General features: G+C 37.0%; 1 protein-coding gene and 1 long non-coding RNA gene across 2 annotated transcripts in view; both read right to left on the bottom strand.

The window, feature by feature from the left end:
• rap1b (RAP1B, member of RAS oncogene family) overlaps window positions 1–5,175 on the bottom strand; it is a 51,957-nt gene extending 46,782 nt beyond the window's left edge. Inside the window, exon 1 of the mRNA XM_058774349.1 lies at window positions 5,027–5,175. The gene's annotated coding sequence lies outside the window, so the exon portion shown is untranslated. The remainder of the gene's footprint in view (window positions 1–5,026) is intronic.
• Window positions 5,176–12,661: 7,486 nt separating this feature from the next.
• LOC131538655 (uncharacterized) lies at window positions 12,662–16,220 on the bottom strand. Its single transcript, XR_009270631.1, has 2 exons — window positions 13,931–16,220; window positions 12,662–13,660 (listed from the first exon to the last, which is right to left on the bottom strand). It is a non-coding gene; the product is annotated as an uncharacterized LOC131538655 (long non-coding RNA).
• Window positions 16,221–16,746: the final 526 nt, after the last annotated feature.

The following is a 16,746-nucleotide window of genomic DNA, read 5'->3' as shown; positions in this document are numbered from 1 at the left end:
TTCCATGGATGGTTAAAGGTTCTTCATGGAACCATAGATGTCAATAAAGAATCTTTTTGACCTTTATGAACCACACACTAGTGGAGCTCTCAAATCTCATTTATGCAATTTGAACAAACTCAAATTCAATATTTATTCAACATTCAGCCTGGTGTGATGTTACTTTTCTCTCATTTTTGGAGTTTGACCAATTTTTGTTCGCCATTCACTGTATGCAAAAGAACAGCATGAACATTCTGCTGAGCATCTCCTATTGTGTTTCACGGAAGAAAGTCATACAGGTTTGTGTGACTAACTGCAAACTATTCCTTTAAAATGTAAACTCAAAAACATCTGCACTGGCATTTACATTGAGGTACAATTTTAGCCCCACTTGTGATGTAGTTACACTAAACTACAAGGCAACTGATGCCCAGAACAATTACAAACACTGGCTCAAAGGGCAGGGGTGTCTAACATCCCCTGTCAAAACAATGTCACTAAGACTAAGGCAATAGCGCGATTTCTATTGCTAGAACCAGTAAGCTGCTTAGAGACTGGAAAACAACAAGTCGGGAGGCAGATTATGGAAGGAAAAGGAGCAACGGGAGACGAGATCAATGAGAACTCAGCCCAACCTCTAGTGTCAAATGTCAACACATGGCAGGGCATCTGACGTCTGACTGACTACAGCATATAGACCCCAGGGATGCGTTTACACACACACACACACACACACACACACACATAATTCTCTGCAGACAAATGAGCAATGCCGCTTCATGAACTTGTTGCTCAAACCATTTCATTGTGCATTTCTAAATCAGATTTCAGCCTAATAGAAGGTGTCATAATATTTATGTGCAAAATAAAAATAAACTAACATTGTGGATATGGATGATTTCACTATGCTTTTTCCAATTTATATTTATTTTTTAGGCTATTTCTGGCCTTGCGTCAATCCTGAATAAAGCACTTAGACATTTTGATAATCAGTTCAGTGAGTTTTTTTTCTCAAAACGTAATGCTCAAAAACACTCATTTAAAGTAGATTTTTATTTTATTTTGGCCAAACAATCGTGCCATGAAAAGTATAGAGACTTAAGCCGTTTCAGAAACAATATCTAGATTTTCTTTTTTAAAATCAATATTACAAATTTCATCCAGCCCTTAAAAAGCCTTTAAATATATAACACTCTCCTGTTCAAAAGTTTGGGATCAGTAATATGTTTTTAATGTTTTTTTTTTGTTTTTTTTATGAGAAGTCCCTTACACTGCTGCATTTATTTAACAGTCATATTGTGAGATATTATTATAATTTAAAATACATCTTTACTATTTTAAAATGTAATTTCCTGTGATTTTCAGAAGCCATTACTCAAGTCTTCAGTGTCACATTATTGTGCTGCTTAATATTTTTGTGGAAATCATTTGGATTCTTTAATAGAGAACAGTATTTATTTGAAATAGAAATCTTGTATAACATTATTAATGTCTTCAATGTCTTCAGAGGCAAATTGATACTTTATCAATGCAGTGCATCCTTGTTGGAAAAAAAGCAGCATTTTCTTTCAAGAAATACAAAAATACATATTACTGACAACATTTTTCAACATCAGTGTACGTATATAAAGCAACAAGAAATATCTGTACTTCAATTTGATCATAAGCGTTATTTGAATGTCTATTTCTGGATCACGGACTCAAAAGGCCCCAATCTGGCAAGTCACAAATAGCTGCCACAGTCATCAGTCATGGCTTACATGCTTAAATGAGGACAATGATGTGTGGGAATGGATGGAGGAATTGCATTGGGATTAGCGTTGGAAAACGTGAGCGTCAAGCTGAGCTACACCACATTAGCTCAGTAACCCTTGGAAACAACCTGAGAGCCAATTCTGATTTCTTACACTGAGACCCAGTAGATATCTGCTAAAAACAAAAGTATATTTACAGTATCAAACTCACAGCTATCTTTACACTTGCTTAGTCTCACAAAACAATCACATGACTTAAAAGGAGGAAGGAAGGCGTGACAGGGCCACCAGGTTTCATGAGGCCCTTTGGCCTAAAGAGGAAGTGGTCCAATTTTCTGAGGGAAGCCAACAGCCTTCTTTTCCCCACACTGTCATGCTCTTCCTCTCCAGAGCATCTCCTTTCCTTTCTGCTCAGCTAGTTCCTCTAAAAGTCTCAAACAGTTACCGACAGCTGGCAGTTAATGTTTTGTCATCTCATTACCCACTGGCTTCAAAACGCTATTCCGTTTCCTAATCAAATGTCAAAGCTTTGGTGGGAAACCACAGTGCTTACTAATGTCATAGCTGTTCACAATACTCAATATCAGGGGCTCAAGAGGTAAAGTTTAAGGATTTGAAATTAAAAAACCCACAATCAACCATATATATATATATATATATATACACACCAGTTACAGATCCATAATATAGTGACACTAGAAGAATACCGAGCGTAATTCAGACTAGCAGGCTGGTTATTCAGACACGGCCCTCCAGAGGAATCAGTCCCGACAGCTGTATTAGAACTGCAATTTACAAAGTCAAAGAGATATTTGCTTCCCTGACAGACCCCGTGTTTGTTTGCATACGGTTTGACTCCCACAAGAACGCTGCTGGGAAGTTCTGATACAGCTCAAAGCAAGATCCACACTGTCAACCGCAACAATCACGACTATAATTATACAAAACTACTAGGCACTACACGAAAGCAATACCTGAAATCGACACATCATAGCAGACGTGCCTCTAAATTTAGACGTTTCTTCCAGGACCCAACCCAGATTTTTAAAGGGTGTTCAAACGGTGGGCGGCCTTCTTTGAAAGGAAGTCCACATCTCTTCATTTTGTTATTTTCAACAGAGCCTACAGACCGGCATTCCTCTGTGCCCAAGAGGACACACTATCACAGGGATTTCCTTCCTCTTGCTCTAGGAGGGACAGGATTGGGGTCAGACCCCACTAGGGTGACGTCGTCCCGACCCAACGCTCCAAAAAAAAAAAAAAAAATCTGTGCTATTTACTGGTGTGGTAACTAGCTTGGGATCTCAATTCGAGAATTTGGACATGTATATACGCATGTATAAATTACACTTTTTTTTTTTTTAAATCAAACTTAATTAAATGGGTAAACAGAACACAAAGAAAGAAGCAAAAACAAAGCTATGACTGCGTTTACTCATATTTCACACAAAATGAGTGAACTGACAAAAGAGTTTTGACACAGGAAATGTAAGGGTGTACAAACACTTATCTGCCTTTGGCAGTGACAGATATATTGCTGCCTACTTTTCCGTGATTGGGAATGACAAGTGTTTGCTCAAGACCCCCTCAAAAACAGGAAACAGTGTTCACTCGATAGGTGGTTGCACAAGTTGTCAGCAAACATAAATCTACACAAATTCCACAAAGCCTAAATGGAGTTTTGAACCATTATACACTGGAAAGGTGGCACAGAAGCTCCATATATACCACAAAAAAAGGTGTATTTACACAATGTAGAGGTGGTATTAATGAATTTAAATGAAAATAATGCAAAGGTTAAAATAATGCTATGAAATTCTGAACATAAATATATTCTTTAATTACAAAAACAACAAACTATGAAAATGTGCAGTGTGCAGTCACAATGGCTAGTTTTTCAGCAAAATTTCACAGGCAAAAAAAGGTTCATCTTCAATAGCATAGCCATGTATGAAGCAGAGCTCACACTGAAGTCACTGTTGAAGTCAAGCAGTTTTCTGTTGGTTAGTGCGGCCAATTTGCGTGACCAATTTGAACATGAGTGAAATCTGCATAGGAAACATTTCGCCATCACACAAAACTCCTAATCGTGCAAATTCCCATTGAAACGACTAGATTTCGTCCATAAAAACTGCAGACAAATGGTACATGTGACCGCACCTTAAGGCTGCACTGATGCTGCATTTCATTCCCACAGAAGCAAAGCAGCATCAGATGCAGAGACTATGTGCTTAAGGGTAATATGGCATATTTTAGTAGTTATTTATGACATGGCATTTTTACACAGACTTTATAGCAGACACAACGCCACCTCAGAGCAGGCTGTGTAGAGACACCTTTGGAGAAAGGCTGTTATAATTTGACAAGAGCCCCGTCATTAAAGATCAAGCTATTAAAAATGCATGGAGAAGCAACAGGATCTTCTTTAACAACCTCTTTGAGAGACTTCAGCCTCATATCCCTTCTCAGAGGACAATATTCAAAATGTCACATCCAACTAGGAGTCTATAAGGGCCCTGTGATGTTTTCTGGTCTATGAACTGGAATGCAACATGAGGTTTTTAAAAAAATTTTTTTTTAAATATAATTCTTTTTGTAACCCTGAAAAGCAGGAGTGCAAAGTATTCCTACGTGATCTGACAGTCCACCGTGAAAGAAAACCGTGTCTCATTTTCTCCAATTCTTCTTGAATGAACTAGTCATCTCCCTCGACTGAGGAACAGAACAGAACTAGGCGGGGCCGGTAATCAGGCAAATCTAGAAGGAAAGACTGCGTTAGAAGCGCTAAATGAGCCTTTTATCACAATGCCTGACACTCCTTATCCATCTCTTTACGTAAACCGTGTCGAAAAATGCAGCTTTGACGGTTAGAAGCCGATAATCTGTGCTTCGTTAAACTACTCATTCGTACAACTTTTCCATTTCCGCTATAACTTCCACAGTGCCGTGGGCATGAGACAACAAAAAACGCCATTCTTCAGGCAACACCACACCGCAAACCTCGCGCGCTTCTACACAAAGTTCCCAGCGATCATTCTCGCCATAAAGCCGAGTCTGGTAAACCTAAGGAGTTGAATTGTTTCACTCCAGCTCCGCCATATTCTAGACATCTGAGCAGCTCTTCCGCAAACCCTGTGCCGGTCTGCTTTGCAACATTGTAACATTCCGCCGTTCAGCCGCTACAATGTATCAATCAAACTGTGACATCATAATCCCCTCACAGTTCCCGCGCAATACACTCGCCGTTACGACTGTAATGCCACAGAATCTCGCGCAAATGCGATACTTACAGCAATCCGCTACAGCTCCAGCCAGTCAGTCCGTCTGCGCCTGTGCCTGTGAAAGAGCTGCTCGCCTCTGGGAGGGTGGGTGAGGTTTAGAGTCGAGCATGACGTTACAGCCTCGGTTTCAGCACCGTACGCTCGTGAGCTCTGCCTACAATTGAGCGTAACGGGAAACGGAGAACGAGCGCTGCTAAATGTGGCACATGGAAATGACAGTGTCGATGGATATGTACAGTACCTACAGTACAAGATAGGGAAAGAATGCTGAGGGGGGGGGAAGTACTGTAGTGGTATCATGGTACAATGATTGATTGTATCCGATGGTAATACCATGCTGCTTGCAAGTATCCTAAGGTACTTCAACAATGGCACATGTCAAGAAAACACTGTTATTACAAGGATAGCAATAAAAAAAACATGGTAGTAGTCCCATGGTACTTTTAGTTACTGTTTCTTTACTGATTTTAAACGTAATTATTACCCACTTTCCTTTATATTTAAAATTATATATATATATATATATATATATATATATATATATACACACACACACACACACACACACACATTAGTGCTGTCAGACGATTAATCGCATCCAAAATAAAAGTTTTTGTTTACATAATATATGTGTGTGTGCTTTGTAATTTATTGTTTATATAAATACAGACACATGCATGTATATATTTAAGAAAAATATGTTATGTTTATAGATTAAATATATTTATATATATAATATAAATGTATACATGTAAATACACGTAAATATTTTAAATATATATATATACATTGTATGTGTGTGTATTTATGTATACATAATAAATATATAATATTTTACAAAATTAAATAAAACAAAAACTTTTATTTTTGATGCGGTTAATCATTTGACAGCACTAATACACTAAAAAAAAAAAGATTGTTGGCACAATTTGTTAAGTATTTACATCTATCTGATTTTATTTAAATAATCATTTTTTTTAAATGTATGTACTCCGATTACTTAAAATCAATATAAATCTGTCAAAACTATTAGATTTAATCAGTTAAAAATTATGAATAGGGTTTAAATAAAGCTGGCTCTGAAACAATTCAGATCCAATTAGTTAAATTGCATGAGATTGGTTTACATACAAATGGAATCGTTTACCATCCTCCAGTCGGTAGGTGGCGGTACTGCACAATGACATGTCTAAAGCGGCTTTGGTAATGCACGTGCAAATTCAAAAAAAGCAGCAAAGAAGCGCTCTTCTGAATCTCCTCAACATTTCAGTAGCCCCTCACTGCAGAACAAAGATCCAGGGGGGGGCGGGGTTTGATCCACATATAGGGGGTGGAGATTGGTAGGTTTAGGGGTGGGGATGGGTGGGTTTAGGGATCAGGGGGTGGAGACTGGTAGGTTTAGGTAAATGTAAGGTGGGAGGAGTTGGATCTAGATCCAACCCCTGGATCTTGTGTTCTGCAGTGAGGACCATCTCCACCATTTTGCATTGGAGCAGCCCGGATCATAATCTATTGGCAAGGTAAGATATATCTTATCTGTACTCAGTGTATATTATTTGACAGATTTAATTGTATATACATGTATTATTAGTGCGGTTGATATCGTATAACTCTTATATCAATGCATGGCCTATAGTTTATTTCACTAGCTAGCTAATGGTACTAATTAGGGCTGGGTCGAAATCTGTTTTTCAATTTTAATCGTTTCTCATTGTAACAGTGATCTCATTGTAAATCCTACGAATTGATAGATGCTGTTTTCACTTGATGCGTGAACAAAACTTAATGAAACAATAAATCACAGTAAGTTTTGTTAATTGTGATATGAAACAAAGTGTCAGATTTCAGAATCTGTCAATTGTATCACTAAAGTTAAACAGTAAATACGGTTTTGGTGTTAAATGTAACGTGAAAGATAATTTTAGCGCCTCAGTAACTTTACAAGCAGCAGTGCAGAGCTCATCTCTTCCTCTTTACTTCTAGTTACCACAGCAAATAAACATGAACGATCATCAAAAGGTGTTGAAAGAAACAGAACATCCTACTGGAATGAATCACATCTCATGTAATCGCTCAGTCAGAATTTCAAGACGTCAAAGTAAACAATGGCTTGTAAACAATGTCACAGAAAAGCCATTGAGTGATTATAAACTCTAAACTTGTTACTTAAAGGGGTCATATAATACCCATTTTTCACAAGTTGATATTATTCTTTAGGGTTTTAATGAAAAGTCAGTAACATAGTTTGGTTAAAATTTTTCATTGGTAGTGAAAAAAAACACCTTTTTTACCCTGTCAAAATCAGCTCTTGTCAGAGCAAGCCGTATTGTGTCATTCTCCTTTAAATGTGAATGAGCTCTTCTGACCCCGCCCCTCTCTTCGGGACTGTTTACTTTAGCCACATTCATCGTGAAACTTGCTAACTAGCACATTATTAGGACATTATTTCAGCCGCTCAGATGACGGGAGTAAATGACTACTGCTATGTTCATTATTACATTCAATAACAAAACACCTCAATCGCTTAGGAGTCACTCTTGTCTACATCTGCTCGGGCGGTGAAACGACTGATGACCGCTCACTCGGGGCGGGTCTGAGGTAAGAAGCTACTGTCAATCAAACTATTGTGGGCGCGGCCTTTGTCCGTGTGATGTTACACAGAGATCGGCTCGATTTGAGAAAGGGGTAAAGATTTTAGTAGATTAAAAAAAAAACACTGGGTGGATTTTTATCATTATAGGGTGGTTGTGTACACACACTGACAACACACATTTCAGTTCAAACAACTTGTAAAAGTGCATGTAGCATTATATGACCCCTTTAACTAGAAAATAAAAAATTTACTGTCCTCTAAATATTACTCAGCATATAGCCATTATTGTCTAAATAACTGGCAACAAAAATGAGTACACCCTAAGTGAACATGTCAAAACTGTGTCCAAAGTGTCAGTATTTTGTAGGGGCACCATTGTTATCTAGCACTGCTTTAATCCTCCTGGGCTTGGACTTCACCAGAGCTGTGCAGGTTGTTGCTGGCATCCTCTTCCACTCCTCTATAATGGCATCACGGAGCTGCTGGATGTTAGACACATGGTGAATGCCCCATATGTGCTCCATAGGGTTCAGGTCTGGAGACATACTTGGCCACTCCATCACCTTCACCTTCAGCTTCATCAGCAAGGGCAGTTGTCATCTTGGCGATGTGTTTGGGGTCGTTATCATGTTGGAAAACATGCCAGCTACCACCACCATGCTTGACTGTAGGCAAGACACAATTTTCTTGATACTCCTCACCAGGGGATCGCCACACATGGTGGACACCATCTGAGCCTCATCAGATCAGTCTCATCTATATTAGTCTCATCAGGACATGGTTCCAGTAATTAATGCTCTTGGACAGGTTGTCTTCAGCAAACTGTTTGCAGGCTTTTTTTTGTGAGCCAGCTTCAGAAGAGGTTTCCTTCTGGGATGACGGCCATGCAAGCCGACTTGTTGCAGTGTGCAGCGTACGGTCTGAGCACTGACAAGTTGACCTTCCGCTTCTGCAACCTCCAAAGCAATGCTGGCAGCACTCATGCATCTGTTTTTTGAAGCCAGCTTCTGCACCTGACGCACAGCACAAGGATCTAACAAGGATCGACGCCAGCGAGGCCTGTTCCGAGTGAAACCTGTCTTGGAAAACCTCTGTATGCCACTGGCCACTGTACTGTAACTCAGTTTCAGGGTGTTACTGATCTTCTTATAGCCTCGGCCATCTTTGTGGAGAGCAACAATTCTAATTCTCAAATCCTCAGAGAGTTCTTTGCCATGAGGTGCCATGTTGAACATCCAGTGGTCAGTATGAGAGAATTGTACTCTAAGCACTAAATTTTAACTGCTGTAATATAAGATACACAAATTTGTATAGTCCTATCAAGCAGACAAAAACATGAACATGATGAATAGGACATGTGGCTTTGCATGGCTAAACGACGTATAGCTGTTATCACTTAGGGTGTACTCACTTTTGTTGCCAGCTTTTTTGACAATAATGGCTGTATGTTGAGTTATTTTCAGAGGACAGTAAATCTTTACTACTATACAAGTTGCACATTGACTACTCTAAAATATATCAATGTTTCATTTCTATAGAATTGTCCCTTGAGAAGATATACTAAAATGGTTGCCAAAATGTGATTTACTCACATAAATCTTAAGAATTGGGCCTAAATATTTTTTTGAGTATATGTATGTGTGTGTGTATATATATATATATAATAGTGCTACTGCTATATCCTGACAGGGTGAGAATTAAACATTTATTTACAGAAAATGTTTATTTTATAAAATGATGCAATATCAATGGCAATGTTTTCTTTCAGTGAATGCAAGATGTCTTATTTCTTAAACTTATTTGACATAATTTTTGTATATGACAGGTTATCCCATACTGAATAACAGGGATGAGAAAAGATATTTCGTGACAAATATTATAACTGATTCGAAAGATTGCACCCAAATACAGAATAATTTATATTTTCACTACTATTTTTGTCAGTGTTTCTACATGTTTATGCAATATTTTGGCCATGATCATAAAAAAACCACACTGAATTAAGTCATACAGAAGAATAGATCCTTTGCTTCTTTTTGTTAGTGTTTCTACATATTTATGCAATACTTAATACTTGTTTGATTATGATCGTCCAAAAGCAACCTTAATCACACTGAATTGAGTCGTGGCACTTTTCAACATTTTCCGTGGTGCATGCTACATTTCAATGGCATCATTCTAGTCCCAGTATGGCATGAATGGTCTCCTATTCTCCCGAGCAGCAACTCTCATCCGTCAGAGGCTGACTCTGCCACTCTGGGGGAAAAATCCTCAGCGCCAGTCAAATGGCTCATTGAGAGCAACTAGGAGAAGCCAGGAATGCCAAGTATGCTCTCTGGCATCAGGAATGCAGGCCCACTCCCTGCTGTGGACTAGCATCCCCTCCCCTCTGCCGGCAGTCATGTGGCCCTGAGCTACATGAGGGCTGAGATGTCTTCTATCGGTGGGGTCCAAGATGCGGATCAGTCACCAGAGTGTGGTTTTGCTGGTCTCACTAAATGGGGCGAGTGAGAGACAAGACAACATTAGTATGTCGCCGCTATATCAGCATTTGGCTCGGCTGGGGAATGACTGGGTTAAAGGGAGAACATCATATGATACTGACCCACTGAGCTAAATAGAGAAAAGAGGAATCAGATGTACAAATTTGCTTTCAGAGCTGTGAAAGTCTGTGGTGTTGAGGCAAATACACTTTAGTCAGAGTAGACAGCATATTTAATGTAACACAACGGAAAATGAGGCTATGAAGGATAGAGTTAGAATCTGTTTAATGGGTTGTACTATTGAGGAAAAAGATTCAAGGAAAAAAAAGAATAATGTGACCACAGCTTCATTTTTATTCAGGTTAAATAAAATAAATAATAGTTAGCCTATAATAATAACTACATGAAAATTCTAATAATAATAATAATGGTAAATTATTACAGAATTTACTTAACCCAAAAATGGTTTTATTTATTTGGATGCAATGTGACGAAACCTACATAATTAGTGTGCAATTCCAGTAAATGCAGAGATAAATGGGGAAAAGAGGAAAGTGAGCTATATATTTGCATTAAAAACTGTAAAGGTCTGTAAAAATTTAGGCAAATATCAGTATTTAAAATATTTATGCCTCATTTATAAGAAATTTTGAACATCCAAACTACAAACTGCATCCAAACTGCAGATGCAGAAATGAACATTTTGGATAAACATTTTTCAATGCTCAAATCCTTGTTTTTTTTTTATGCAAATTTAAAATGTATTAGATAATCCCAATTTTTACAAAGTGTGATTTGTTATAGGAAAACTAATAGGAAAATAATAAATAAGCATAATTTCACCAACACAAGCTGCATGTTTATTGTATAATAAAATTATGTAATCTTGATTTTTTTTTTTTTTTTTTAAACTGAGCTGCTCTATTTATATTTTATTGTATTTATCCCGCACCTTATTCTCAAACATCAGGGCACAAAGCCAGAAGAGGAAGCCACTGCACGAGTCAATATGCATGAATAGTTCTGTCCTGTTTTTGTAATGATATGTATATTGTGTAATTTTCCATCTTGTGGGCTGGAGCCAAAGACAAATTTCCATGCGAGTAGACAATAAAGATCATCTTTTTCCATCTGTAAACTACTTACAGACCATATTGTTTTACTGCATATGGCTATATATTAAAGTAATAACACAATAACTGAGCAGTATTGAGATGACCAGTACCTGTAGCAGAAACTAATTCTTCTAATAGCGTCTAGAGGAACTCCTATCTGTGAAGGTGGGTGGAAACTATTTTTAGCTACTTCTTCCTGTTCGGGTGGTTGCTCAGTTTCTCTATAACAATTATAAGCTATTAGATTCTTTTTGTCGTCGTCGTCCAAAATACTGGAGAGTATCATGGAGTGAGTATTAACACTGAAGCTTCAGAGAAGTTTATACTCAGTTGTGTGTGTGAGTGTGCATGCATGCATTTCTGTTCTGTTCAAGTCTTATCCAAGAGAGAGTGCTGTTGCTCCATATAGCCTACAGACACAACTAATATGCAAGTCTACATTACAAACTGGGAAGTCTATAATACCTGGTGAAAGCTGTTGGTTAGCATTCCCATGCAGAAGTATGTGGCCTGCACACTCTTAAAAATACAAGTTATTATTAGTGATTATATTTTCTTTATTATAGTATATTTAACCACTGAAGTTTTGGAGGGTATTGGGTGATATCAATATTTTCCCCAGTCTTTTTTCCTTTGGATAGTACCTTAAATGAACAAATACACAAATATGATGCTCATATTACATTTTTATAAATGTACACAACGTCAATAATCTTGGTTGGAGGAGTTATCACAGGAAAAAGATGTTCTTTATCTCTTCCTGATGCCATGACTCAGCGTGTGTGAACTAAAGTCACTAGATTAATGGGAACATCCTGAAAAAATATGAAAAACTAGTACTGAAACAAATCTAAAACTGATGACAAATCTAAATAACAGAGAAAGTTGTATGGATAAAATCACACTATATGAGATTCAAGTACATGATATGCTGAAAACAGCCATTTCCATTAAAAACAAAAAAACAAAAAGTGTTTCTTCTCTGATGAGAACGTGGGGCTGTGGCTTTTATGGAAAGGCTTGGCAAGATCATATTGCTCAATAACAATCATCTACGTCAAGGTTCTTTTCAAAGCTGCCAATATTCAACTTCAGCCTTGCAAAGACATGTCACTATCTGTGCAAGAATGTCTTGGTAAAGATGAACAAATTTCCATGGAAAAAACATTTTACCTGATTAACAAGAACTCCAACCATATACCAATCTCGCTGACGGGTTTTCACCTGGTCAGCTTGTATTGAGATAAACGTACTCCTATAAAAGAGTTTCACCTGCCATTTTGTGTAGTTTTAAAACAATTATGGTCACAAAACAAAAATGTGTTATGATTAAGTAGTCAAACAAAAGTGTAATGTTAATTAAAAACGAAAAAAACCTTTAGCAAACTTCTAGTGCATAGTGATATACAGTGCAACTGTATGTGACCCTGGACCACAAAACCAGTCATAAGGGTCAATTTTTAAGTTTTTATACATTTACAGTAGGAAATTTACAACATGATCTTTACTTAATATCCTAATGATTTTTGGCATAAAAGAAATCAAGAATTTTGACCCATACAGTGTATTTTTGGCTATTGCTACAGATATACCCCAGCGATTTAAGACTGGTTTTGTGGTCCAGGGTCACATTTGTATTCAGTTTAATATAGAACAGTAAGTTTTAGTAACATAATTTTTGCATGGCTGATATCTTTCAGACCCCCTTTACCCAAAACCCAAACAAAGTCTTGCTGCCTAATGCCAGTTTCTTATGCTGAGGACAGCATGTTACACAAATGTATATTAACATTGTGAGCTATTGTTGTCTTCATATGAACAGCATATAAGGAACAATATTTGTTCAATATTTTGAACAAAGGATTTCAATATTTAGAGTCCAGCACATTCATGAAGCATGTTTGCAGGATTTTTAAGCTTTCAATCTCTCCCGAAGATTTTTTTTTCCACTCTTGCAGCCTCTTCTTCATATAAAGTCAGACAAGTTTTTTTTGAAGAATACAAAGCAAAAAATGTAATGAATGTGAAGAGTTGGCATCTCGTATGGCTGTAGCGTGATTAGCCATTATTAGATGTTCTTCATGTCTGACTCACAGTAGTGTCATGGAGGAGATAATTCCACAGCAGGCTTTAGTAGGTCAGTAACATTAAAACACCGATTATTTCTCCTATAGTGCAATTAAAGACTCGCCACCGATGGCAGTGGAGAAGATCACCTCGACCCGTTGCGCTTGGTGGTGGTGTTGTTGGCAGCAGTAGCAGTCCGTGATGGAGACACGGTGGGAAGCTTCTCTGTCCAGCTGTCGTCTGCCCAGTCCAGTCCTTGAGGGTACATCAGGCCTCCGACAGAATCAACCAACCCAAACAGAACCACCAGAAAGGAAAACGCGGTTCCGATGAAACAGATCTTCAGAAAGCCGAGTTCAGCCATGTTTCGCTATCCAGGACTGTCCTTTATAAAGAACAAAAGCACACACGAGCCACGCTTCCATCAATACCGGAAGTTATTAATACATTTTGGCTTAAAAATAGAATTCTTTAAATTGTATTTCTCATGTAAACTGATGTTTTATCAATTTCGCAGGGAAATTGCGTTTGCTGAATAAGGGAAACTAAAACTTTCTTAATGTTGCTTTGAGAAGCAAGATAAAATGCCCCAAATACGACCCAAAATAGCTGACAAAATACCCAAGACAAAAGTTAAAATATTCGTCTTTCTTACCAGGAGGGACGATGGTCTTGCTTGTGTGGGAATTTATTACAGCTGTGTCAGACTCAGTGCCGCTTTGCCTTTTCACGTCCTGACATCATATAAAATCCCTTCGTGAAGTGGGAGTTTCCAACAGTATGCAGAAATTCCCGTGTGTGAAAGAATCGTTCTTTTGAGGTGAATCATTTAAATGAATCATTGGCTAAACGAATCGGTTTACGCTGTTCTGGAATTAAAAGGTCTGATTACATATTAGCCTACTTAAAGCGCTAAGTGTTACATTAATAGCCCAAAAATTAATAGCCAAAAGAAATGAACAGGAAATGTGTTTACGATGACTGTATGACTGTTTTATTAACGCATATCCTAAATGACTTTATGGTTTTATGTGCGGGGACACATATACAATTACAACAAGCTTCCCTACAAAAGCGTAAGTAACACACATAGACCTATAGGGCTTTACTGAAATATGTTCAGAGCTTGTAAGGTGAGACGTACGGACGTAACTGCGTCAGAACGTAAAAGGATCACTGTATTGTTTTTTTCAAAACGGTTCTTTGAAACTGTTCAAAAGAACCGATTCGATGAAATAAGTCAGACTGCCCATCACTAATTCACAATCTGTTGCCATTTTAAATAATAAAGTCACACAAATAACTAACTCGTTTTATTAAAATCAGTCAGTGGTTAATGCTATGAACGGTACCAATACGGTAGTTCCAGTAAAACAGGATGTTCTTCGTGAGTCATCATCAGAAAGTAGCAATGAAAATGAAATGAAAACAAACAATAGAACCCTGCCCAAAACACAATAGAAAATGTAATGGTTATATTGGGAATTGTATTGGTTTTAATGCAAACTATAATGGTGTTTACTGGTATGTGATGGATTCTATTGGTGAGATGTTAAATCCTATTGGAAAAAATGAATTTTGTAATGGTTTTACTGGAAAAAGCTAATGGTTTAATGGTATTTTAACGGAAACCATTAGCATTTCTGTGATGGTTTCTATTGGCTTCTATTGTTTTTTTTAGCAGGGAACATTTGAAGTGCATCCTTTCAAAGTTGTCCTAAAACCACTTTGATGCCTTTTTGATCCACTTCAAATGTTGACTAGTCAGTAATGTTATCATATAGGCATACGCATATTTTTTATTTATACCGATTTATATACAGTAAATAATGCACAAATATGTACATAAATCTGTTCCAGATGTATACCACATTATTATTACTATTTTCTTTAGTCTTATTTAATTGTTCTTCTGTTATCATGTCATTTCATGTATGTATGTATGTATGTATGTATGTATGTACCAAGAGCTCCTAAAAAAAACTGCACAACAAATTCCTTGTGTGTTTGTGCACACTTGGCGAATATGAAGATGTAAAAATGGTCTATGCTGCTCTCTTCTGGTCGACAGAGAGAAATGGATGACATCGAAATTACCATAAATGATCGATAGGGGGAGCAGAAACCAAAAACAAGTACCAATTTTTATCAAAGACAACACCATGTAAATACCATAGTATATGAACACGGTGATTGATTAATGTCATGGTATATACAGTGCTATGCTTATACATTTGTATACAGTAAGTTTTCGTAAGAGGTGCAATGGACTGCAGGCAGAGTTGGATAAATAATAATGTATTGCATTAAATCAGGAAAGCTTTGTTTAAGCTGTCATTTTCCTTAAAAGGTTAAACTGAAATCAGCTGCTCACCTGAGGAGGGTCTCACACACAGACTAATTCCCATACTAATGCACTGAATTGCTGCACACACAGGCAGCAGAGGGTCCAGAGAGGACCTCTGTGCCATGTGCTTGACTCTGTCACATGTTTAACGAATGGGATTCCCCACAAAATGTGCATGAGATTCATTGTCATGGTAACCACACGAGAAGAGAGATGTTTGATTCACCAGACAGAATGACAAATGCATTATATATTTTTACCTAACTACGCAGATAATTTTTTTTTTCTGTGTCAGGTTTAGCATGTGTGGTTTTAAAGACACTCAGCTACTGTTTTTCCATAAGGTCTAAGAGGATTTCATCTTAAGCTACTGTCTCCAAGCAACAACCACCTGTTTTTGCTTAATATGAAATATACAGGAAAAGGAAGTGCACAATGCACTTATCAGCTACTCAATGACAGTTTGTTTTGACACTTAATCTGTGGCTTTACCATTGTGAGGCATACTTATTAATAGAGACTTTGCAATCTTGATTGTTTATAAATAAACCCCCAACCCTAAATATTCTGCATGTGCTTATAGACATGAAGGATACTTCAAAATAAGTTGTTAACTAATTGGAGGATTTTTGTTTGGCAGGTAAAAAAAAAAAAATATATATTAATAATATATATATATATATATATATATATATATATATATATATATATATATATATATATATATATATATATATATATATATATATATATATATATATATATATATATATATATATATATCAGAGACTAAGCAATATAGGTATGAGAATATCATAGACACTTGGAGTGGGCTATTTTAACTTGGGTAAGTAACTGCCACCTAGAAAACACAATGAACACCCAACATTTTAAATATTTGTTTTATCTGATTGTTTTATCCAGTTTATTTATTTATTTTTGCTTTCTCTCATTTGTTTGCCTGTATGGTTTTGTCTGTTTATCTAGTTTGCTCTGTTTTTGCTTGATCTAGGCTAATTTGTTTATCTAGTTTGTTTTGTCTGGCTGTTTTATAGTTTGTTTGCTTGTTTAACCTCATTTATTTGCTTCATCAGCTATTTCTGGTTGTTTCATCTAGGTTTTGA

The sequence above is a fragment of the Onychostoma macrolepis genome, chromosome 04 (assembly GCF_012432095.1).
Source record: "Onychostoma macrolepis isolate SWU-2019 chromosome 04, ASM1243209v1, whole genome shotgun sequence".
NCBI classification, from domain to species: domain Eukaryota; kingdom Metazoa; phylum Chordata; class Actinopteri; order Cypriniformes; family Cyprinidae; genus Onychostoma; species Onychostoma macrolepis.
The sequence above is the reverse complement of the archived record's forward strand: the minus strand, read 5'-3'. Positions and strand labels throughout refer to the sequence as shown.